General features: G+C 55.9%; 1 protein-coding gene across 14 annotated transcripts in view; it reads left to right on the forward strand.

Moving 5' to 3' along the window:
* TNS1 (tensin 1) overlaps nucleotides 1-25,755 on the forward strand; it is a 221,014-nt gene that overhangs the window by 149,554 nt on the left and 45,705 nt on the right. The window lies entirely within an intron of this gene.

Raw genomic sequence — 25,755 nt, forward strand, 5'->3', positions numbered from 1 at the left:
GGGATGGTGCGTGCTCTGAGATCGGGGCGGGGGTCGGTGTTCTTGTTAGCTGGAGTGACCTGGGAGGGCTCCTCCGAGGAGGTGGCCTGGAGTGGACCTGGAGGTACCCCTGTGACGCCGACACAGCATTGGTCAGATCTCTTTTAAGTCCCACTGCTGCGTTCCTGCAGCCTCGCTGCCCGAGCGCTCTGGGGTCAGGGCGCTCTGGGGTCAGGGCGCTCTGGGGTCAGGGCGCTGGGAGTGTAGACACAGCACCCAGGCCTGCAGGCTTTCATCGGCGGCCAACGAAAACGTGGGAGCGCCGGAGGCAAACAGATAGGCCCCGCAATTTGCAAAGAAAGCAGCGGAACTGAAATTAATACTCGTTCAGCTGCGAAACCTGACATTATGTCAGATGGTCAGCGGAGCTCCGTTCAGCTCGGGAGAGCTATATCTGGGTTATATTTTTTCATGTGGTTCCTTTGAGTATGTGATGCGAGGCAGGGCGGGCCTCCACAAGTGACTGTCCTCGGACGTTCCTGAGATGCCCTGTCTGGGGTCTGGCCACGGGCTTGCTTCCCTGACATGGTCCCAGGACTGTGGACTGTGGGAGCCGGGCGGACCCTCAGGCCCCCCTCTCCCATCAGTTTTATGTCGGGGTAACGGGGACCCCCTGGAAGGAAGGGCCTCCTGATGGACCCCATGATCTGTAATGGATCCTTTCACCTGCACCCAGGCTATGGGCCCCTCCTTCCGGCTGGAGCTGGTTCTGGGGGGGCTGCCCTGGGCAGGGGGTCTAGGGCCACGGGGCAGAGCTGGGTTAGGGAGAACCAGGCACCTGCCCCCGGCCCCCCTCCTCCTCTCCCAGGTTCTGGATTTGTGGACTCCACCCTGAAAGATTCTAAGCCTTTTCTTGCACAAAGATTTTCCTCCTGATCTCCGAGTCACCAGCAGGAGCGATGTGGGAGGAGGGTGGCGGCGGCGGGGCTAGAATTCAGGGCTCGGTGAGGGCAGGTTGTTTATGCGCAGCGCTGCAGAGCTGAAGGCTCGTCCTCGGACCTGCCCTCGTTCCCCGCCCTTCCTCCCCGCAGGGGCGCGGACACCACGCCAGGGCCTCCCCCACCCTGCCCCGGCAGCCCCCCAAAAGCACTGCTTCTTCCCCTGCCCCCACCCCAGCCCCATCCACTTGTGCTAAGTGGCTGAGGACGAGGCAGAGGATGAAATAAATTAGTCTGAGGTACCAGCGGCTGCCAGCCTAATTGCTCATCTTCTGGGGATGTTTGCATTTTTAACAAGAACACTTGGCAATTTGAAGGAATTTTCGATGCCTCCCTATCCCTCCCTGGTGTGGATTCAACATGATGATAAATGTAAACACATTTGGTAAACTCTAACGTGCCAGGCAAATAAAAGGTAAAATAAGGGGGAGAAAGAGCGACTGGGGAAGGTCAGGGCTTGGGACCCTGGGCTGTGAGGGAAGGCAGGGGAGAGGAGGGAGAGGCTGAGGGGAGGCCCTGAACTCCTCCCGGCCCCCTCGCCTGCCTTCTTCTCTCCTGCAAACCCTTAATCCCAAGATTCTGGGGTGCTCAGGAGATGTGCAAGCTGGAGCGTGGGAGGGGGCCTGGCCGTTCCTGGGGTGATGAAGCTCCTCAGGGGGCTCTGCCTGCTCTCTGGGACGGCTGGAACAGGAGCGGCCGGCTGCCCCGGGCACCGCAGTGCGGTGGGTGAGCAGGTGTGCTTTCCAGGCCGCCTGCCCGGGTCCGATCCCAGCACCCTTCTCTGCGCTGCATGTCCTGGACCCGATTCCTTAGCCTTCCCGTGGTCCTAGTGTCCTCACCTACACACTTGGGGCCGTAATGGTATCCATGTGGTTGGGTTACCATAGCAATTTCCAGGAGAGGCAGGTTGGGAGAGGGGTTAAGAAGTGGCCTCCGGAGTTAAACCACTGATCTGGGTTCCAATCCTTTGACAAGGTGCCACCCTCTTGGGGCCTCAGTTTCCTCTGCTGTAAGTGAACCATTTTGGGGGGTCAGTGGAGGGGCTACCTGCTGTGTTTTCTCGTGAGTCTCTGGCACCTCAGGAGTTGCTGTGGCAGCATCTCAAGGGTCTGCAGGCAGGGCTGAGGGAGAGGCTCCTTAGCCTTGGGAGCCAGCTCTGGTTTTGCCACATGCCAGCTGTGGTGCCAGTACTTGGTAGCCACCATCTCTTCTAACACAGGCACCTGGGAAGTGGGCACTGTTATACGGTTCGATGGGGCAACTGGGGCACAGAGGGCTTAAGTACCCAGGGTGGCCTAGCTAGTTAAGAGAGGATCTGAGTGTGAAAGCCAGCACTAACCATTGCGTAGTCCTGGGTTGACTGGCATCTCCAGGGGCCTGTCCTGAGTATCAGGTCCTGTGGTCATAGCTGGGTCCCTGCTGAGCTTGGGTGAGTGTCTGCCTGCTTCTCCCCCCCCCCCCCCCCCCCCCCCCCCCACTTCTCACCCCTGGGTGGACCAGATCTCCCTGGTCCTGCCTCTCACAGTGAGGGAGGGCTTAGAGGTGGTGGCATGTGCAGTGTAGGATCCTGGAGGCTGCCGGGCTGGCCCAAGGGCAGGTGCTCCCAGGTCTCCGGAGCAGCGGACAGCTGAGACGCATCCCTTCCTGTCTCTCCCCACCGCCCAGGAGGTGAGGGGCTGCTCGCTCAGGAATGCCTCTGGCGAGGGAGGGGCTGGCCTCTCAAAATAGGTGAGGGGAATGTGTCCAAGGTGAGATGAGGCCATTTGTGGAAGCAGCCTGCCCCTGCTATTTCAGGCCAGCGGGGGGCGTGGACAGGAGAGGCCAGGCCAGGCCGGGACCTCTGGAGTCCACTGGGTGCCTCAGGGGAGGGCGGGGGCACTGAGCCAGGTGCTGTGGAATGAAATCTTCGCTGGCCTGGACCTTACCTTGTCCCCTCCCTGGAGTGCGGGGCGGCCAGCACTGGGGTCAGAGCTCCTGTTTCTCTGGGCAGCCCTCCAGGTGACCTTGACTTAACCCTCAGGGTCACCACGGTTCTGTTTCACCCCTCCCTCACTGCCTGCATCCCCACCCTCCACACCCCCAATTCCGGACGCAGGTGGGTGGCATGGTGATGAGGAGTGCCTTCCTCCCTCGTCGGGACAGCCCTGGTTCATCTCAGCGGCAACATGAGGGAAGACAGCGCCGCCTGGGGCCTTCTGTTCTCTGTGGACGGACCTCCCAGGCTGGCGTGGCCCAGGCCAGCCAGAGAGCCCATCCGATGCCATCCTGCCTCAGTGGGGAAACCGAGGCTCGGGAGGGGCAGGGACCTGCCTAATTGGGAGGCAGTCCCCACGTGTGGAACCCACCTTGGCGTGATCTCAGCTCCTGCTGTGCCAACAGCCACACGGGTGTGGCAGGATGGGCCGTGTTGCCGGGGGTCATGACGTAAGAAGTGGAGCTGATATTTGAATCCGGGGCTTCAACTCCATCTCCCTTTCCACCTGCTTTAGAACTCGGCTTGTCTGGCACTGTCACACCCCTCTCTCCGGTGGCTCTCCAACTTCTCAAACCTTCAGGCGACAGGGAGCTTGCGGCCACCCAGCATGGCCCATTTCACTCTGGGCAAGCAAGGGAGGGTGTGCTTCCCCATGGGGGACTGAGGCTGGGGTGACCATGGGTTCTTGGGGACCGTGGTGACTCACCTGCATTTAAGCTAGAAGGAGGGGGAAGAGTCAATGGAAGCTCATTGTCCAGAACTTTCGGAGCACAGACGTTTCCAGGCCTCGGGACAGGTGGCTGGGAGGCAGGGGGTTGCCTGCTATCTCAGGGACCCCTCAGTGTGGGAGCAGGGCCCTCTGGTGAGCCCGATGGCCTGGGGTCTTAGGTCAGGCTGCCACCACAAAGCAACACGGAGTGAGGGGCTTAGACGGTGGACTTTAGTTTTCTGATGGCTCTGGAGGCCAGAAGCCTGAGGCCAGGCTGTGGAAAGGCTGGTTCCTCCTGAGGCCTCTCTCCTGGGTTTAGTCAGCCGTCTTCTCCCTGTGTCTCACCATGGAGCGCCTGGGTCCTGATCTCCTCTTATAAGGACACGAGTTAGATTGGATTAGGGCCCACCCATATCTTTTTAAAATTTTCTTACCTCTTTAAAGTACCTGTCTTCAAATATAGTCACATTCTGAGGTTAGGACTTCAATATATGAGTTTTTCTGGGTGGAGGGGATTCAGCCCATCACACCTAGGAAGGAGTGTTCTGGGTTGCCTGGAGTTGGATGCCTGAGCTTTGGTCCTGCGTGGGGAGGAGGAGAGGCCCAGGGTGGGTGGAGGGGAGGGCAGTTGGTCCTCCACCAGCCTCCTTCTCCTGGGCTGTCTCTGTCGTTCTCCAGTTTGGTCTGGAGCCTGCCAGCTCAGCGCTCTGGCTGACACCAGGTTTCACAGCCTCCAGCAGCCCCATTAGCTGCTTGGCCTGCGTTCTGAAGCCCCGTGCCCAGATCTCAGCTCCTGTGGGTGGGAGTGGGGCTGTGTTTCTGCCTATGCTGCAGAGCTGTCTCCAGATGCCTCCGGAGTGTTTGAGGGCAAGCCTTCTCGGAAGCAAGTCCCGTACAGTGAGATGCGGGTGGCCTCCCGCCTCTGAGCAGCCCAGAGGCTGACCAGGCCTGAGTGGCCTCGTTCTCCCTCCCCAGGACCACGCCCACTCTTCCCTGACCTCCTTGGACACCAGGTTGTTTCGGGGGTCTCACAATGTACAGAGAGGACCCGGGAGGAGGGACTCGTGCTGAGGAAAGCAGTGCAGCGGATGGCTCAGGGCCAAAGAAAAGAGTGAAGGGAGAGCAGGACAAGCTTGTGAAGGTGGCAAGGGGGCTGGTCACCACCCCACTTCTCCCCTGCCTGGTGCCCGTTGTTTCTGAGGCAGTCCCACCAGAGCCGGGGGGGCTGTGACGAGGGGGCGTGGTTTTGTGCCCAAGCTTTTCAGCCCCCAGGATCCCTTCCTCGGGGAGAGCGTCCTGCTCTGTAGGCCCCTCCCCCCATCAAATTCTGTGCCTGCGCTGGGAAGAGCCTTCCTCACAGCAGCCAAGGGTCTCCGTCTGTGGTGTCTTCTCAAGCGCTGGACTTGTCCAAGGATTCTCTGATTTTTTTTTGAGAGAGAGGAAAGGAGAGAGAGATACACAGTAAATAGACCAGAGACTGAGAAAGGAGAGAAACAGGTGAGAGCCATGGAGACAGAGACAAACAGACCCGGACAGACATTGGCCTGGGAGGCAGGTGATTTGGTTTCTGGGTGTCCTTGGTTATATAACTCCTTTTCTCAGTTTAGATCGTCTTCATTTCCTGTAAAATGAGGGGGTTGAAGTAGTGATTTTTTCCTTTCTCTTTCTTCTTTTTTTTCTTTTTTTTCTTTTTGACTGAATCACTGTTTCTTTTTATAACTTGTGAGGAGCTAAAGTGCACCTGCTGAGCTTCCCTCTCAGACCTTCCCAACTCCTGTGGGTGGAGTGGGAAGCAGCGTAGCTCTGGTTGTATCAGCCAGGAGAGGTTTGATCATGCTGGGTAACAAAGAGCCCCAAATTCTCAGTGGTTCAACCCAACAAAAACATATTTCTTGCCCCTGCTGCCTCTCCAGTGTGAGTTGGCAGTGGTCTCTGTGCATCTTAGTCACTCTAGGCTGGTGGTGGCTTCATCTCAGAGATGCTTCCATCATTACTGCATCAGTGGGTGGAGGACATTTATGTACTGCTTCTGCCTGGATGTGACATGCTTTTTTTTCCTGCTCACATTTCATTGGTCAAAGCAAGTCACACATCCATGCCTTACTTCAAGTGCAGGGAAGTTGTGCATGGAAGATGGGACGCTGAAATAATGTTGAACAGACTAACCTCTTTTATAGGGAGTAAGACTGTGGGATTGAGAATCAGAAGGTCTGCTCCAAGTTCTGTTGTTTATAATTGTGATCCTTGATCAAGCCATTTTGCCTCTCTGAGATCCAAATGTGTTATCTATAAAACAGGTACAACAACAGTACCTTCTGTATTGAATTAAGATTCACTGAGGCCAAAACCGGTTTGGCTCAGTGGATAGAGCATCGGCCTGTGGACTGAAAGGTCCCGGGTTCGATTCCAGTCAGGGGCATATACCTTTGTTGCGGGCACATCCCTGGTGGGGGGTGTACAGGAGGCAGCTGATCAATGTATCTCTCTCAGCGATGTTTCTAACTCTCTATCTCTCTCCCTTCCTCTCTGTAAAAAAATCAATAAGATATATTTTTAAAAAGTCCTGACATTAAAAAAAAAAAAAGATTCAATGAGATAATATATGTGAAATGTTGTGAAAAGTAGAATGCCAGTATGCACTATGCTGGCAATAATTTATGTCTTTTATTATTATTATTATTATTATTATTATTATTATTATTATTATTATTAAAGTGCTGGTGGATGCCGAAACCGGTTTGGCTCAGTGGATAGAGCATCGGCCTGTGGACTGAAAGGTCCCGGGTTCGATTCCAGTCAGGGGCATGTATCTTGATTGTGGGCACATCCCCAGTAGTGGGTGTGCAAGAGGCAGCTGATGGATGATTCTCTCTCATCGATGTTTCTAATTCTCTATCCCTCTCTCTTCCTCTCTGTAAAAAATCAATAAAATATATTAAAAAAAACAAAAACAAAAACATTGTACAAGTATAAAATGCTGATGGAGAGAAGTCAGAGATGTGGTTTTGGATGTATACCAGCTCACCCTTCTGAGGAAGAAGCCCACACCTCCTCCTCCCCCTCTCCCCCCCCAGGTCCATTCTACAGACGGCTCTGCTCTAGGGGTCCCACTCTTGGGGGTCAGGAGGCTGGCCTCTGACACAACTTGCTGAGTGAGTGACCTTGGAAAAGTCACTCTCCCCGTCTGGCTCTCAGTTGCCTTATAGGCAAATTGGGGAGAATGGACTCCAAAGGGGACTTCCGGCTCTCAAACCCTACCCGTGACAATAATGACGACAAAGATGATTAGATGACAGCCGCCCTGCGTGCCCGCCCCATGCCAGGCTCCGGTGACTCTATGCTTTCTTGGTTCCTCCTCCCCCCACACCTACAGGGAGCTGCTGTTTTGTAACTATTAGGCTGGACAAGCGGAACTGGTAGGATGTGATTATAAAACCACTATTTTACCCACCCCTGCCCTTTACACCCGCCCTTTGCTTTCCCTGCCCCCGGGTGACATCCAGGCAAGTCTCAGGGCCTTTCTGTTCACGCTCAGGTAACAAGAGGTCCTCTGGCCAGCCATGAATGTGGGGCCGTGACCTTGGTACTTCATGCATGGTTCGTTCTTTCTCCTTGTGGCTCCTACCTGGTCGCCAGCGGTGTGTGTGTTTCAGTAGGTTTTCTCCGCTTCCCCGGCATATGCAAAGACAGGAGGGGAGGGAAGGGATCAGAATATTCTTGCCTGCTTGGCCCCCGGGTGAGGCTGCAGAGGCCGGCTCTGTGTGGACCTGACTTCTGAGCTTCCTGGCCAGGGGAAGGCCCTGGAGGCTGATGGTTTCTCTCTCGCAGCACTTCCGTGGGTGTTTCGGAGATGCCCCTGCCTCCCCATCAGTCTCCAGCTCACTGCTTCCTTCAGGTCGGGGACTGCGGCTCTGTCAGATGCTCCGGACCCTTCCTCAGCCGGGCATTCCTGTCCCTCCAGCCTCCTCCTGCTGGAGTCCTCTCGGCCCTGCAGGGGGCCCCCTCAGACAGGCTCTGCGGCAGCCCCGGCTGCTCCCTCCCTTGGTCCAGCGGAGCCCGTAGGCATTCTGGGCCTCAGCAAAGCCTGGGAGGGAGGTGGCCAGGGCGACCCCGCTCTCTGTTTCCCTGCCCACACCTCACCCTTCAGGCTTTCAGGCCTGCGCATGCATTCTCCGTGCTCCTGCCAACTCAGGCTGAGCTGCACAGACTCCCTCAGATGAGGGAAGAGCCCCTAGCAGGTGACACTTATAGCAAATTAGACTCCCCCCCAATTCCTCTTAGAGACCCCCACTTCCTGCAGTAAATGTGCATGAGGCGGTAGCTTAGAGCCACAAAACAGTTTCCAGCCATCTCTCTCTTTAAAAAAAATTGACAGCTGATTATATGTATATATATATTCTCAGTTTTTATATCATACAATCGTATTATACTGATATAATTTAATACCATCATTTTACCCATTTAAAGTGTGCTAGTCAGTGGGTGTTAGTATATTTAGGGTTGTGCAACCATAACTTAATTTGAGAACATTTTCATCACCCCCAAAAGAAACCCACATATTAGCACTCACTCCCCATTTCTCTCCCCATCCCCACCCTTCCCCTAATCTACTTTCTGTAGACCTGTCTATGATGGATATTTCACAGTATGTGGCTTTCACGTGGTGTCATGTCTTCAGGGTTCATCCATGTGGTAGCATGCACCAGTGCTTCATTTTTGTTGTTGGGTGATGTCGCATTGCATGGACACGTCACGTTCTGTTTGTACACACCTCAGGTGATGAGTGTTTGCATTGCATCTATTTCTGGGATGTTTTAAAGAATGCTGCTGTGGACCTTCATGTACGGCTTTTTGCCTGGACTTCTGTGTTCATTTTTCTCTCGGGTAGATACCTAGGAGTAGCATTGCAGGGTCATGTGGTAATTGTATGTTTAATAATTTATTTTCCAAAGTGGCTGCGCCATTTTACATCCCCCCCCTGCCAGTGTGTGAAAAATTTGCCCACATCCTCACCAGCACTTATCATTTTCTTTGGTATTCTGGCCATCCCCGTGGGTGTAAAGTGGTATTTCATTGTGGTCTTGATTGGCATTTCCCTGAGAATTAATGATGTTGGGCATCGTTGTTAACTGGCCATTGCATAGCTCCTTTAGAGAATCATCTGTTCACATCCTTCCCACATTTTAAAAAGCTGGGGCTTTGTCTTTTGGTTACTGAGTTACAAGGGTTCTTTATACATTCCGGAAGTAAGTCCCTTATCAGATCCATGAGTTGCAAATACTTTCTGCCATTCTGTGGGCTGTTCTTTTCATTTTCTTGAAGTCGGTCCTCTCTTTCTGTAGGGTTTGCATTACGGCTCCTACTTTTGGAACGTGGCATCATTCATTTTCCTGTCACAGCTGAGACCCTAATGCTCCCATATTATTGTAGCTGCAGATTATACGTTCCCATTGATAGGCGAGGAAGCGGAGGCAAGGACAGAGAGGCCAGGGGCCTTATCCAAGATACTATCCTTCCTCTCATTTTAAATCTTGACCTCAAAGCTTATTCATCTGCAGCCTGAAATGCTTTAGGCTGCCTGGTCTGATCTCTTTCCAGCCCCGGAACTGGTGGAAAACCTGCCCTATGACACCAAGAGGGAAGCCGGGTTTCAGCTCCCCCAAAGCCCGGGAGTTCTGCTCCAGCTGCTTTAGCCACCTGCACGGCCCCATGCCCCTTCCTGTCCCCGGGCCAGACGGGAGGAGGGAGAGTGGCCGATGGCCCCTTTGCAGTGGGAGTGAGCAGCTAGGCCATGGGGATAACAGCCCCCATGTCACACATTCTTAGGGTTGACATTCTTGCCTTCTGAATTTTTGGGTAGATATGGGAGAAACCAGTAACCAGAGGGGAGCACAAGACTGCAGGTGGGCTCAGATAATCCGTGCAGAAGCCCGGGGATTCTGGGGAGATACATCTGCCTCTTGTGTCTGAGCAGAGGATGATTTTCTAAGCACTGGTGCCGAGAGCCTGGAGCTCGGCGCCAAACTGATTTGTGCTGGGAAATCTTAACTTAAGTTTTTGCTGGCAATGGCCAGCTCTTCTGGTTTATGATTTCAGGGCGGGGGGGGGGGGGGGGGGGGACAGAGACATTCAAAGCTACTGCTGGAAGCTCTGTCCTTGTCCTAGAAGGTCCTACTGGACAAAGGGCTTGGACTGCAGCAGGAGGGACGGGAGTTAGCCACCTGACAGAACTTCCCGGCTGTGAGAGGGCGGGTCAGCCATGGCAAGGAGATTGGGTCCTGGTCTTCTTGGCCCATTTGCCAGGTATGCCAGCCGTGCCGAGAAACAAGGGGGCTGGGTCTCCGTGGGGGTGGTCTGCGCAGAGAGAGCGACGGAGGCAGGGATCAAATGCCTTCTGGATGAAGATCTGGGGACCTTCTCCCTTCAGACTCTCAGGCCTGAGCGCACGTTCTCCGTGCTCCAGCCAGCTCAGGTGGAGGGAGTCCTCTTGGGAGTCCTCTCCTGACCTCCGGGAACAGAGTGCTGAGAATTCAAATGCAAGGTCGGCCTGACCTTGTGGGTAAAGAAGATGACCCTGGTGACCCAGCACCTGCCAGACACCTGCTCAGTGCTGCTCCTTGTTCGGCGGGCGGGGCTTGTCCTGATGCCCTCGAACCCTCAGCTGGCCTTGTGGTGCGAGGCAGCTGGCAGGCTCGGGGAGCAGTGTCTGCCGGTGGAACATTTGGTAAGCCGATACCCTCCCGAGTGAATGTGCCTTTGGTCCTCGGTAATCTCTGCCATCGGTGGAGGGTGGCGGGCCGGAGCCGCACTCGGAGCGGACGCAGAGCTCTTGGCCGGTGGCCTGAGCGGCACCGTCTGCCCTCGCCTGGTGCTCGGATATCAAGCTGGAGGCAGGGGAAGCGGAGACCACGCTCTCTCCCCCGCCACCGCCTCCCTCCTTCCTCTCCTGCCAAACCCATGGACACGCGCGAGTTAGCTGGACCCGGCAAGACCCCGAGATAGCGGCGTTCACCACGTCCAAGAAGAGAAATCCAAGCCTCCATGAATCAAATGTGTTTTCTTACCCAGCGAGAGCTGCCTTCCACCCACCATCCCCTCCTCCCTCCGTTCCTTTTCTCAGGGCACCTTCGAGGCGGCGGGCGCTGTGCTAGTCCCGGGCAATGGGGAACCATGCCCTGGAGCTGCCTGCAGACAAGGCTGGGCGGGGAGCAGTGAGACCAGGCAGGCGCCCCACCATCCACTCCCACCCACAGTCAAACGAAGGGTCTTGGCCGAGGGCCAGGGCTGCTCCGGGGAGAAGAAACTCTGGGGATGGTGGTGATCAGAGGCGGATGGCTCTGCAGAGAAGCTTTGCTTGCCCTGGGCCTCGGAGGTAGATGGCCTTGAGGACAGAACTGTTTTCCAAATCCGGAAGTGCTGTAGTAACCTTGTGCAAAGCCTAGGAAGCAGAGGGAAAGGAAAGCAATCAGAGTGAGTGCCTGGCCTCTCTCGCCGCACTGCCCTCTCCATGCCTGGGGCCTGAGAGGGGAGAGTGAACCAGACGAAGAGAAAAGACAAAACCCTGCGGAAGACCAGTGAGTGCCAGAGCCGGGTGGGCTGCTCCATGGTCGTGGCTGAGTGATGGCTGCTCAGGGACATGTGAGCTGGGCCTGTGGCTTTTCCTCTCCTCCCCTGCACAGAGCCCGCCCTGCCATTCAGCTTCCGGCCCCAGCCGGGACAGGTGACGCTGCCTCAGCTCCGGGCGTGGTGTGGCTCACAGCATCCTGCCCGCAGTGGTGAGGGTTGTCTTTCTGGGCAGTTCTGGGTAATTCCTCGCTGGACCCAGCCGGGCCCTGGGTGTTTCTCACTGCCCTCTTTCTCTCGCCCAGGGGAGCTGTCCCGTAGCTGGTTCCTACGCGGTCGCTGAGGCAGACGTCACCCCCTTCATTGCTTGTCCTGGCTGTTCAGGCCCAGCTCTCCCTCCATCAGCCTCAGGAGGCGGCCTTGTCCCCGCAGCTTGCCTCTGACTTCTCACTCTTGCCTGCTGGCCGGTGTGCTTCTCTCCAGGCAGCAGAGCCCCTTCCTCACTGTCCACGCCCTGCTTTCTGTCCAAGGCACAGTTCTGGGGCTAGTTATGGGGGGAGGTTTCCATGGATCTGGGTGTTCCCGGTCATGCCCTGGCTCCATGCCCATATGGGAGCTCTCCCTCGGCTCCGTTTTGGGGGATTTGCAGAGGTCACACAGGAGGTGGGGGCAGAGCCAGGCCAGCTCCCAGGGCCTGTCAGGGTCTTCTCCTTCATGGCCACTGCCTCCCTAGCCGCAGCCTTCGGTGACCACCAGGCTGTGTCACGGTGACTCTGCGGACAGCGGTAACGCTGTTTCTTTCTCTTCCGTTTGAGAAGACATATCAGAATGCAGGAGAATGGCCATGACGTCATGATAGGCATAACCTTGAACCCACTCTGTTGAAGAAGAAAAGCCAGACCATCTGTGTGCTTTGGTACCTGGTAATGTCACTCAACTGTTCAACAAAGATCACTGAGTGCCTACTGTGTGTGCAGTCACTATTCTCGAAGCCGAGGATGTAACAGTGAACAAAATAGAGACCCTTGTCCTCGTCATGATTATATTCTAGAGCAAGAAGGCAGGCAAAACATGGAAATGACGTAACAAGTAGATGACAGAGCATGCGAGACAGTGACCAATGCTCTGGGGAAAACAGAGCAGAGTGAGGGCCCGGGGAGCGGGGAGGTGAAATTGTGTAAAAGGCTGGCCAGCTTCGGCCTCCCTGGGCAGAAACCTGTGAGCAGTGGATTGAAGGAAGTGAAGGAGTTCGCTGAGCAAATATCCAAGGAAGAGCATCCCAGGCAGAGGGAACAGCAGGTGCAAAGGTCCTGCTGCAGGATCCCATCTGAGACGTTTGGAAGCAGCAAAGGGGTCAGGATGATTGCCAGGGGTGTTATAATATTATAGGAGGTGAGGTCAGAGGTAACGGGGACCAGATCACTTAGGGTCTGGAAATCACTGTAAGGACTCCACTGGTATCCTGAGCTTTTTCAGCGAATGGTATGTCATAAAGAGCCTCCGTTTTCTCAGCCGTGTAATATCCCACTGCACATATGTACTGTGTTTTATTTAACTTGCATTTTAATTTACGAAATTTAAATAACATGGACTTCCAGGCTCTTTCCAATCGTTTGCTGTTTTCAGAGATGCTTCTGTGAATAACCTTGTACATATACTATTTTCATTGGCGCAAGTCTACCCGTAGGACAGATTTCTAGCGATGGGTTTGCTGGGTGGAAGAATATATGTGGATAAAATGTTGATGGTGCCAAAAGGGCTTCCATGAGGGTTGTATGAAATGACACTCCCCGCCAGCGATTGGGCGGAAAGCCTGCCTCCCCCTTCTCGATACACCCTCCAGATGTGAGGTACTGAGGTGCCTGTTCTTCCCTTCACTCCTCGTCACTCCTGTGAGCTGAGTATCCTTGTTCCTAGTTCTCAGACGAGGACACAGGCACAGAGAGGTTAAGTAACCTGCCACTGTTTGCACAGCCAGGGAGATGTAGAGCTAGGGTGTTGGTGCCGCCATGTCTGACCACGGCTTCATCAGGGCAGGAGTCGGAGGGTCCCTGCCCCGCAAAAGTGGGCACGTGGACCCGGAAGCTTGCAGTGTAAGCCTCCTGAGGATAAGAGGCTGAGTTAAAGAGGAAAGCCTGGCTGCTTAGCTCTGCCCACTGCGGTGCTGGCATCGCGGAGACCCTGGCAGGCCAGCGGCAGGGTGGAGAGAGGCCAGACCAAGGGACTGGAGCCACATCAGCCCAGCTGGCCAGCCCCAGTCTCCCCTGCTGTCCCTCCCCATCACCTGCCCCAGGGGTGGGACCCGGGAGGCTGGGATCCAGCTAATGCTGCTCTGGGTGATGAGCTTTTCGCCGCCGTCTGCTAGGTCAGCTCCTCTAGGGACTGGGTTTCAGCGTTTCACTGATGAAAACAAATCAGCCTCTTTATTGCCCCTCACGGCCCTGGAACCTCTGCAGCCTGGCGTGTATTTCCAGACTTCCTGTAAATCACCGGTTCTGTCCTAGCTCCCGGGGGCTCTGTGGCCGCCACGGAAATAGTCTCAGACGAGTTGGGAGGACCAAGCAGGAGAGGAGAAATGGGCCCACGGGGTCCGGGGCCTCTGGGATCCAGACAGCGCCTGGGTGAGCATCTTCTCCGAGTTGATCCTGAGGCATCTAGGATTGGCTGGGAAGTTAGGGATCATCCAGTTGTGCTTGCCCATGACACAGTGGAGTAAACGGAGGCCCATCCAAGGTCACTTCTTAGTATTCCAGCCCCTTGACACCCAGTCTCCTGCTGTGGCTGCCAGATGACCCCTTCTCTGGGTCTGTGCAGCAGCCTGTGAGGGAAATGAAGCCAGGGCTGGAGAGTGGGTTCGGCTGCTGCGGGAAGGGTGGTCTGCCATCCAGAACTGTCTCACGTTGAAGGACAGGAGAAAGGAACTGGTGGCAGGATGGCGTTTTCTGGAGGTTGAGGGGGGCCCTTCCAAACACACATCTGTCTAGAGGGGGCGAGTGAGCGTGGGGCACAGACCTGGGGGAACAGGCACTCTGGAGGCTCCGACAAGGCCCTGGCGGGTTCTGTGTATGACGGGGACTCAGGAGTCTGGCCCCCAATTCCCGTTCCTCCGCCCTCCCTGTCTCTGCTCAAGCATTATCGGTACCCACAAGACTCCCCTGCAGGGACATGGGGATCCTGCCCCCGGGGCAGACCTGCCGGACGGCTCTCCGACCCTGGGGGGTTGGTCCAGGCCACGGGCGGCCTCTGGTTCTGGGAAGCGGCTGCAGAGCTGTCCGACTGCCTTTCTCATTCCCGACCCAGTCTTTACATCATCGCCACAGCGAGTCAATGCCCTGACACTTCGTGGAGATTTTCGCCTTCTGTTGCCTTGATTGCTTTAAGAAAAAAAAAAAAGCCAACCACACTGTTAGTAGCAAAGTGTTCTTTGATGTTTGTTCTCCTTCTCCAGGGGCAGTGAGATCAGATTTGGGTATGAAAGCTCAGAGCCTCTCAGATCTTTCCTTCCTCCTGCTTCCTCCCCCCCACCCCCCCTCCCTCCATGTCTATACACTGCCTGAGAACCTTCGAGAACCAGGCAGGCGCCCTTCAGGTAACACTAGGCTCCTGTCCAGGCGTGGACCCAGGCTTGTGGCTTCTGCGGGTCAGGAGAGTCACTCCCAGCTTGTCCTTCTGCGGCAGTGACTTCCTGCTCTGGCCCACACTGCTCATGTGTGTGAGCGTGCATAGATTGCCCGGAGGCCCCCTGGGGAGGCCTGCATGCTCCTCCTTGAACTCACGCGCAGCGATGTTGCCATTTGGGAAAGGAAGCGGAGACCTACCCAGATCTGCTCCCCACACCGACATCCGCATCCACGCGTGGGTAGAGCCACATACACTGCCCCACAGCACGGCCAGGCTGGAACCCGGTACTTATGTGCGCTCCTTCAGGGGGGTTTTGGGTTAAGAATGGGGATCGGCCTAAACGCCGAGACGGCTTTGTGGTGTGAATTGTGAACCAGTTCTGAACCAGTGCCCTGCTGGTTCCAGGAACGCTGTGAGCCCTGGAAGCAGTTCCCAGGGGACCCCTTTGGTGGGGCAGGGCTCACCTGGATGGCAGGGCTCGCTGGCCTACACCAGCGCTGTGATTCTACCACCCCCTCCGCTCCCCTCTTCCTGTCGGAACCTGCAGACTCTCACCCTTTGCCCACCCATCGCCTTTTTCCTTTCTCCCTGCTCCCTGGGAGTGCCAGAGTCAGGCTGGCACTGGGATCCATAGCACGCTGCGACCTCTAAGCCTCAGTTGTGGAAGGGAATGAGAGAATGTGCGTTCAAGTTAACTCGTCTGCCCCATCCTGGCGCGCGCTCTCTCCTTCTTCCTGGCCCCCGACGCCATCTTGGGTCCACTCTCCATTCTTCCTCCATCCTTCCCAAATGAGGACAGCTGGAGATGAAGCCCTGCTCCACAGGCAATGAGAGCAGGGAGAGGCAGGAGGGAGGTGAGTATACATACCCAAGACCCTTGTCCAACTCGCACATCCGCTGGGAGTGGACAGTTATCTTCCAGAGCAATCCTTTGGCTCTCTGCTCCTGCCCTACCCTTAGGGAACACATCACCAAGCCTGGCCCTGCTCGCTGCCTTGGGGGCAGGGGTGGTGGTGGGACTGGGTGGGGGGTGGCGTGAGAAACCCTGGAAAGTTGGGGCCATGTGAGAGGTGCCCAGCGCCTGCTCTGCCCCTGCAGCCCTGAACTTCCGGTCCACTTCCTTCCCTCTCCCCTGGGCTGGAGGGCAGAGAGGGGATCCTACAGGGGTCTGTGGGCATTTCCATCAGGGCACTCCCTGGGCTCCTCCCTCTTCCCAGTGACAACCTTGACAGTGGGACACCCAGGCCTTCCTCCTCCTCGTGGTTCTGCTTGGGATGATTGGATGGTGGACGGCTAGATGATAGGAATAGTTTATCCAAATGGTGTTCTTACAATAGTCCTGCTCTGGGGAAGTGGGAAGTCCTCCTGCCCACTTCGGAGCCTGAGCATGGAACCCCTCTCTTCACCACCCGTGTTTATGGTTTCTGTGACGTCTTTGACCCTGGGCTGGGGGCCTCCCCATCTCATCAGTGACGATGCAGTTGAGATAGCATAGGGACGAGCCTACAGGGCACTGGGTACCATTTTTTTAAATTATTTTCCTTCTTTACTCCCCGAAAGAAAGATCCGGAGAGCGGTGGTGGCATGTGGAGGGGGGCCGGGACGAGGTGTCTGCTCAGCAGAGGGAGAAGCAGGTGGCCTCTCTTTGGCAGCCTCTGCTCGCGGAGCCTGCAGTGCCAGCAGACCTGGCTTTGGAAAGCTGGGCTCCGGGTGGGGTGGCCACATAAGCACTTTGACTGGAACCTCGGGGAGGAGACACAGGGACTAAAGCTGCCAACCCTAGGCCATCGCTACCAGCTCTGGGAGTTGGGTTGGAACAGTCAATTGATGTGCAAATAAGTTGCCAAAATACACAGGTAAGAGTTGGAATTTGGTGCCCTGCTGTCAGGGACTTCTGGCACTATTTTAGGGCCCATCAGGATGATGAGAGGAGTTGGGGCAGATGTGGGGTGTTTGGCTAAGTGGACTGCTTCAGCCCTAGGTGGTTGGGGGTGAAAGTGGACATGGTTTGACACGCCCCAAAAAGTCATTCTCTTGGCCATTCATGGTTTTGAGAATGGAACCAGCTGAATGCCAATAGCCAGTCCATTGGAAGCAGGTCAGGGGCCCTGGTGAATCGATATCCCAGGCCAGGTGCCCACTGGCCTCCTCACAGTCAGGCCTCAAACACTGCCCAGGTTGCTGGGCCAGAATCCAAAGCTTTGCACTGAGAATTTCACTTTGGGGATTGTCCCCCCTCCCCGAGGCCTGCCCAGGTGACACTTCAGCCCCTCTATTTAGGCCCCATGGTCACCTCTGGAAAATACAGGGCCCTTGTGGTCCGCCCCCCCCCCCCCCCCCCTTTTATAAGCCAAGGAAGCGTCCTGGCTCCTAGACTCTGCCCGGGGAGGGGAAGGAGGGGGAGTGAGGGGGGAAAAATTTCCACCTTATTGTTCAGCAGCTGGAAAATTGTTGTCATCCGTTCTGCCTTTCATTTGCCGAGTGGAAAAAAAATGTGGAAAAATTTGGGGAACTAAATCTCAGCACCCTCCCGGGAACTCTCCCCTCCCCTCTCTGTCCCTCGCACCCCTGAGCTTTGCTCCCAGGGTTTCTCTTCCCACTTCTTCTCTGGGTACCGGGGCTGTGATGGGCTTGGATTGGGGCTGGGCTGGGGCTGGGCTGGGCCTGTTCTGGGAACTGGACTGGTCTGAGGCTGTGCTGGGCTGAGGCTGTTGCTGGGCTCGGATTGTTCTGGGGCTGGACCTGGGCTGGGGCTGGGGCTGGGGCTGGAACTGGGCTGAGCTGGGGCTGAACTGGGTCCGGGTCTGGAGCCTTGCACGCCATGTGGAGGGTTTGGGAAGCCACTGTGATGTCATTCAAGAGCCGCATAGCTACAGGATGATAAGTGAAGCCCTGGGGACCCAGCTGGCTGAAATTACAGACAGAGTTTTATCCCACTGGCTTCCTACAAGCCAGAGCGAGGCAGAGCCAGGAGGAGGAGAGTGAGAGAGAGAGAATGCGAGCGAGCGAGGGAGGGCGTGCTGTGTGTGTACATGGGCGGGCAGGCTCCTCCCACCCTGACAGTCCCAGGGAGCTGAGTAGGAGGACACAGGCTGAGCTGGGCGCTGCAGCCATGTAGGAATTATTTGAAACTTGAGGCACAAGGAGCAGAGATCAAATCAGAGCAGCTCTTTCCCCTCCCCTTTCTTCCTCCCCGTCCAAAGGGTAAGTGCCTGCGGGGCGGCTGTGTTGCCTGTGTGTCCTTGTGCTGCTCTGCTGGACCTGGCGGGAGGGCGGTGGGGGCTTCTGCGCCCTCCATCCTGGGTTTGCCACAGACTGGACTGGGGAGGGGCGTGAGGCTGTGCAGCGCTGGGAGGTGTGGACCCGGCCCCCTCTTCCAGGGTTTGCTGCTTTCGGGTGTGTAAGAGCTGCCAGCTCAGGTCGGAGGGTCGCTGAGTTGGTGGGGGCAGTGTCTGAGTCGGCCTCCTCCTTTTGGGGTAATGGCTCACAGAGGATGAGAACGGGGTGAGCAGAGGGAACATGGGGGAGGCATGGATGCCTCTGAAACACTCCCAGCAGGATATTTATTCAGGACAACCGCCCCTCCTTCTGCGTGCTGAGCTCAGTGGCACCTCGTGCTGACCATTCCCCTAATGGCCTCCCGCGGGCTCCCATTCATGGCTTTCTCCCAACTTTGGCACAGCGCTCGGTGGCTCGGCCGTCCCCTGGCCAGGGATTTCTGAGTGTCCAGGCAGGCGGCCTAGCCTGGCAGAGAAGAACTTCGGTTGTTGTGGGATCGGAGCTATTTTTACCGTCCTGTGCCTGATATCTGGTGCCCGGATAGGCCGGGGCGGGGAGTGGGGGCGTTGGGCGCTGGTTATAGTGTCCTGGTGGGAGCGGAGGGCCAGCAGGCCTGCCCTGCAAGGTCGTGGGCTGCCGTGTGACCTGGGCAGGTCACTCCCTCTTCGGGCGCTGGTCCCTCGGGCCTGAAATAAAGGTCACCATCAGGTTTTGTGCTCCTACTCCCTTTCCCTGGAGAATTTCCAGTAAGATGGTATCTGTGTGTCCTTCCTGAGGAGGGCCTGGGGACACATCCATCATCGTCACTGGACTAAAACCCCGCATGTTACACTGTGAGGACTGGAGAGTTCCCCCCACTCCCTCCCCCCGGCTCCTCCAGCCGCTTCACCGTGAAGGCCATCGGTGGGAGAGCACTGAATTGTAGGCAGGAAGACGAGTCCTTTTGTACCCTTGTGCTGGGCGATGTTCGAGGGACCCTGAACCTCACTGCCCCCCGGTAACAGGAGGGCTGGGCAGTGGGTGAACAGAGCCCTTCAGACCCCTCGGCAATGAAGAGTCCCACGGCCTTCACGAAGCTCTCTTGGCTGGGCTGACTTCCCGGTCCCTCTCAGATCTTAGTTCTGTTGCCCTGAGGGCCTGGAGGTGCCAGTGGGAGGGGCTGCGGTTTCCATTTGGATCTCAGTGCTGAGTTTCTCCATGTTCCAGGCCCACAGGCTGACATTCAGATTGGACTCCATTTGTACCCTGGGCCTCATGCCTCCTTTCTTTATCGGCAGAACGGCCAGGGTGGGGCACTGGCCACCCACGGAGGCAGGTTTGTTGGTGACACTGGCGAGGCCATTTGTACAGGGGACTTGGTAGCAGCCCCGAGGAGAATCTTGTCTCTGTCTGCTTTCTGAACGCGCAGGGGGCTCCCCCTGAGGGCTGTCAGACAGCAAGAAAGACAGGTGTCTGTGCCAAGCCTGGACTTATCTGTCCCTGCCCACAGGGCCTGAGGCCCGTGCTTGTCAGTGTGGCATCAGTTGACACCTCCCCACGTGAACCAAGTTCTTTGAGCTGCACCTGTCCGCCGCCTCTTGGCTTGGCAGAGGCTGTGACTCCTCTGTGGGTCCCCTTCAGAGACTTTTCTTCAACTCTGATGCTGCTGATCTTCAGAAGCTCCGGGGAAGTCCGTCCCCTCTTCGTGACGTTCCAGATCCCCCCCCTCCTCCCTGCAAACTGCGATGACCTAAGGGCCACCTTAGTCCCCAGCTAGCGATGGGGTAGGGAGGTCAGCATTGGTGGAGGCCAAGACTGGGCCACAGGTGGTCCCTGCTGCCATTGCCATGATGTCTCAGGAGGACCCCAGGTCAAACTTGAGCCATGGGCTGAGGTTCTGCACTGACTCTCCATCCTCACCCCTCCTCACATGCACTCTCCTGGGCCAGGGAAGATCCAGGGGCTCACTCTGGGCTGACCCCTTCATGAGCTCCTTCAGCAGGAAGGGTTTCCCTCCTCTGTGTTCTCCCATTCCTCTCAGGTGAAGCCTGACATTCTTCACAGAAGTCCTGGGTGTCAGAGAGGGGTCCCCAGAGGCAGCACCCTCTCTTAAATGTGTACATCTTAATGTAAGGCTCACAGATGGACTTTGGGGTATCTATCAACCTTTTGAAATTATGTGCATGTTTTTAGGAAATTGGTCTAGGCCAGTGGTCGGCAAACTCATTAGTCAACAGAGCCAAGTATCAACAGTACAACGATTGAAATTTCTTTGGAGAGCCAAAATTTTTAAACTTAAACTTTTTCTAACGCCACTTCTTCAAAATAGACTCGCCCAGGCAGTGGTATTTTGTGGAAGAGCCACACTCAAGGGGCCAAAGAGCCGCTTGTGGCTTGTGAGCCGCAGTTTGCCAACCAGTTTATCTAGGTTTTCATTAACTATCCCAAGGGGTCTTTGGCATAGGAGAGTTAATGTCTCCTGGAATGGTGTGTGGCTGGGGAATTCTGTGGGGGCTCAGCCAGTTTATGGGATCCTCCACTGAGCCCAGCATGTGCTACCACCAACTCTGTAGAATGCCTCTATTTTTTCTTCCTTCTGGGAGAAGCTTGTGGTCCACCTTGAACCCCTGATTTTTCACTTTTCTGGGTGACAGTGGAAGAGGAGTGTCTCAGTGACTGACAGGGCCCTAGAAAATTTTCTGGGCTATTTAATGTAATTCATGAAGCTCTTATGGAACACCTAGAGTGTGCCAGGCACTGAGCTCTGTAGGGCCATTCTGTACAGCAATGGTGGTTATGCCTGAACTCCAAGAGTGCTGTTCACATAGACCTGTGAAAGGTTCCCTCTGGAAACCAGGCACTGGGGGGAGAGAGAGAAAAGGCTTTCCTCAAGGAGCTCTCAGCTTGGTGGGGAAGACACACTGGATGTCAACAATGACCGTCCAGTACGTGATCGGTGTTCCCAGTAGACATCTACACGGAGTGGTCAGATTATTATGATCTCTGAACGCATAATAATCTGGTCACTCAGTGTATATGCAAATTGTCCGCTTGACCAGGAGTTTGACCAGCAGGCAGGCTGGCCAACTGCCCGAGTCCCCTCCCCCTGGCCAGGCTGGCCGGACCCCACCCATACATGAATTCATGCACCGGGCCTCTAATACACACACACACACACACACACACACACACACACACACACACACACACTGAGTGGCCAGATTATTATGCATTCAGAGATCATAATAATCTGGTCACTTGTTGTACCAAGGGCAGTGGGAATGTGGTTTAATCTGACTCTGAAGTATTACAGGAGAGAGGGTAGGCCAAGGATGACTTCCCAGGGAAGCTCCCACTGAGCCTGACAAAGGAGAAAGAGGTTTGTCGGGGAGGGTGGGAGTTGCTGAGGCAGGGCGAGGGAACAGCATATGTGTGGCACAGAGTAGGAAAGAGCATACAAGCAGAAAGAGTAGAGAGGGGGAGTGTTTAAGGTAGTGAGGACAGCAAAGGTCAGGCTTCAAAAGGCAGGTAGGGTCGGATGATAAAAAGGTCTGGAGTGTTCAGCAGGAGTTGTGGTGTGTAGGGCTTTGTCCTGTGGGTGATGAGAGCTGTTGAAATGGAGAGAGGAGACTGTTCCAGGCCTACCTCAAGGTACTTAGCTCCTGAATCCTGTCACTCAACAACCCTCAAGTTGGCTTTTTAGTCTGTGTGAGGTTAAGTGGTAGACACAAGCTGAGTCGGCCATTTAGATGGAGACCATCCTTCTGAAGGATGGGTGTGTCTAGCTTAGCGGGGTCAGGAGGGGGTGCCTGCCCTCTGTCTCCTCTCCGTGTAACTACATCCCTGTGGCCTCCCTGGGTCTCAGCCCCATCCTCTGGCTCCCATGTTGCCTCTCGGCAGCCTGGCGCCCTCCAGAATTGGGGTGGGGAGGGGTGTCCTGTGGCTAAAGGGTTAACATATCTAGAACTTGCTCCCCTAGCTGCCTCTTGGCCAGGCCTCAGTCCTTGTCAAAGTTCACTACCTCCCAGACACATATGGCCTTTCGATGCCGCATTCCCACGTGTGAGGAGCCAGGTTCCCTCCTAACCTGCCGGGGCCCCTGTCTGCCTCCAAACCACCTGCGTCCGGGGCGGGCACTGTGCCTCTGCTGTCGGACGGCATTGATTTTCCTCCATGACCGTCGGCATCATGGCTCCGGGTAATGTATCTTAATGAATTGTTATCCTGCTGGGCGTGGACTCAGAGGACTTTTTATCACGAAGGGTCCCATTCTGAAAACCTTAATAAATCAGCCACAGTTCAAACCAGGCCTGCTGCTGGACAGGGAGGGGGTCTCTCCGCACCGAGTCATCGCCAGGGAGCCTCTTTATTGCAGTCAAGCAGCCTGCCACCCTGTAGCCTTCACGTTGGGCCTCCTGACCTGACGTCTACACACTGAGACCTCCCCACTGGACGCCGGTTAGAGAAGCAGGGCCCTTCACCTTGGGCTGGTTAAGATGTTCCCCACCATGTGCAGCGGGGCCCTAGAGAGCCAGTTAACAGGCCGCCTCCTGGCCCCGCCTCAGACCTGTGAGTAAAAACCTTTGGAGATCAGGCCCCAGAATCTACAAACCCCAGAGGAGATTCTCATGGACATCAGAACTAGAAAACACCTGCCCTGAATCCATGTCTCGGCATCCCATGTTTGTTTGTTTGTTTGTTTGTTTATTTATTTTTAAATGTTATTGATTAAGGTATCACATAATCGTCCTCATCCCCCCATTCCCATCCCAAACCCCTCCCCACATATGCCCCCACCCCCCTGTTGTCCATGGCCATTGGCCAGGCCCATAGGCATGCACACAGTCCTTTGGTTGGTCTCTTCCCCTTACCCCCACCCTCCGCTACTTTCCCTCTGAGCTCCTTCGTTCTGTTTGAAGTGGATGGGCTGGCCGTGGCTGCAGTGCACTCCGGCCTGCGCTGTGCTTCCGGCCCCACGCGCTCCCATGCCGCTCCCTGCGGGAGCCCGGGGAGCAGGGCGGCCTCCCAGTCGCTGGGGATGTTCCTCCGAGCTCTCCAGAAGCATGACTCGCACAGCTGGACCACGGCCGCCCTGGAAGAAGGGCTCCTTGGTGCAGGCGAAGTCAGCATGGAGGGTGGAGTCCCGGGCTGGGTGCAGCTGCTGGGAGGAACTGGGAGACAGATTCAGGGGAGACAAGTGGAGCCATTTGTGGACTTCCCAGCTTCCCTAGAGAGAAGTGGGCAGGGAGACGGCCATAGGACCAGCTGGCCAGGCTGGCATGGCATGAGGCCTGGGAGCCCGCTCCCCTGCCTGTCTAACTGGTGTTTCCCTGCGGTGTATTCCCTTAGCCCAGTGGTCAGCAAACTCGTTAATCCACAGAGCCAAATACCAACAGCACAACGATGGACATTTCTTTTGAGAGCCACATTTTTTAAACTTAAACTTCTTCTAACTCCACTTCTTCAACATAGACTAGCTCAGGCCGTGGTATTTTGTGGAAGAGCCACACTCAAGGGGCCAAAGAGCTGCATGTGGCTCTCGAGCCACAGTTTGCTGACCACAGCCCTATTCCATTGTCATCCATGCCGGTACCCACGGCCCCCTCCTGCTGTTGTCCCACTCCTCATCTGAGGCGGTTTTCACCTGAACTGGCCATTCCTGGAATCTGCTGGGACTTGAGATGGATCCGGTGGCCCTCAGCTTTAGAGCTCTCCCCCTCCTCGAAGCTCTCTCTCTTCCTTCCCCAGTCTCTCTCACTCCTTCTCCTTGCTCTACCCGCTCCTCTCTTTCTTGCCCTTCCTGCCACAATAGATTAAACAGACCTTGTGTTCCGGCATCTTGTGGTCCTGGCAGATAGCTCTTAGTGTGGCCGTGGTGGGCGGGGAGGAGGTGTGGTGAGTAGGGGCACTCACCTTCCTCTCTGATGGGAGGAGCAAGGGCAGGGGCCCCCCAGGTCCTGCCCATGCGCTGTGTGACACCGCAGAGCCCTCTCAGGGCCCGGATAGACCCGGGACTGGTCTGTGCTTAGCTTCTCTCATTGGTATGCAGAGGCAGGTGACCAGTGAGGGCTGCAGAATAGCCTGGAGCATTCGGCCAGCACTGGGCGGTCAGGAGCAGCCAGGGCCTTCTGTGAGGGCATACATCGACCTGTCCATGTGTATGAAGCAAACAGGAGTTAATTACACTATTTACACATCTTCGATTTTCTTCCCAAGCCTTCGTGGCCTGGCAGTTATCATTCCTGACCTTGTTGCTGCACACAGGAGCCCGTGTGGGGATAAACTACACGGCAGAATCCATTTAATATTGACATTTTCAAAATCGATGAAGAGCGGGGCCTGGCTGGCAGGGCCAGGATATCAGGTGATGGGAATCAGTGTGAATTCTCCCTCCCAGCCTCGGGGATGCTTTCTTAGCTCTTCTGCCCAAACCACTTCTTTTATGCTCCCAAGTGAAGTGCTGGCCTGAGTCTGCTCTCTTCTGGAAGGAGAGACAACTCTCAGGTTTGCTCCTGGTGTCTCTCCTGGCCTTCCATGTAAGTATAAATGGGAAGGCATGGGGCACCCCACCTCTGCTTTGTTGCTTTCCCCACTTCCCAAACCAGGTGAGCATGGACTTGGGGGACTGGGGGTGTAGGGTATGGAGGGTACCCCTGGCCCGGGAGGAACATTCTGGCATCTCATGGTGTGGGCTGCTGCGTGGGCCTCAGCCTCGGGAATGGGCCTGCTTCTGTGGGGTCAGCAGCTTTCCAGGCCCGGAGAGGAGAGACAGCGCTTCAGACTTCCACTCACTGGAATGAGGGGCCCATCCCCCCAGGAGCCACCCCCAGAAATCTGAGTGGGTTCGAGGCTCCTGTCTTTAGTATTTCTATGCATTTTTGTGTAGCAAGGCACCCAGTTCTTTGGAGAAACATGCATGAGGGTCAAGCTCTCCCATCTGACAGTGTCCACCCCTTAGGGTGGAGGCAGACGAGCAGCCTGCACAGGGGTCCCGGCACAAGGCCCAGGCTGCTGGACTTCCAGACCTATCTCAGCCCAAACCCCTCTCCCACTCTGACCAGCCCCGTCCCCGTGAGTCCTGTGACAACACTCTGGCCAGGGTCACTGGGCTCTGCTGCTGGCCCGGGTGTGTGTGTGTGTGTGTGGACGATGCTTGCCGGGCCTCTCTGCGCTCCCGCTCGATGGGTGACATCATTCGGCCGACCTGTGGTGTGTGTGTGTGTGTGTGTGTGTGTGTGTGTGTGTGTGTGCGCGCGCGCGCACGCCGATCAGGATGTTCCTGTTTTGTGGTTGTCTGGCCACTTGTTCTTGGCCGTGGGTTTCTGTATGAGCGTTTATTTTTAGAGGTTGCCACTTCTGGCCCCAGGGCTGATCCGGGGCCTGGGAGGAGCTTGTGCTTTCTGAAATGGTTGTAGCTTTATATTTAAGAAGTTATTTTGGGGTACTGCTGCCTGTCATGTGTTCATTCTATGGTGTGTGTACGCGTGTCTGAGATACGAGAGCCAGTGAGTGCAGAATAATAATAAAAATTGTGTGCTTTTTGAAGTTCTGTTGTTAGTTTAGTTTTATGTTTGTTGTCTTAAATGAGTTCTGATATGAAACCCCAGCTTTACCAGGTGCTGTGTATCTGCCAATAAATAGCTTCCCCTCTC

This window comes from Pipistrellus kuhlii, unplaced genomic scaffold (assembly GCF_014108245.1).
Source record: "Pipistrellus kuhlii isolate mPipKuh1 unplaced genomic scaffold, mPipKuh1.p scaffold_m20_p_7, whole genome shotgun sequence".
Taxonomy (NCBI): Eukaryota; Metazoa; Chordata; class Mammalia; order Chiroptera; family Vespertilionidae; genus Pipistrellus; species Pipistrellus kuhlii.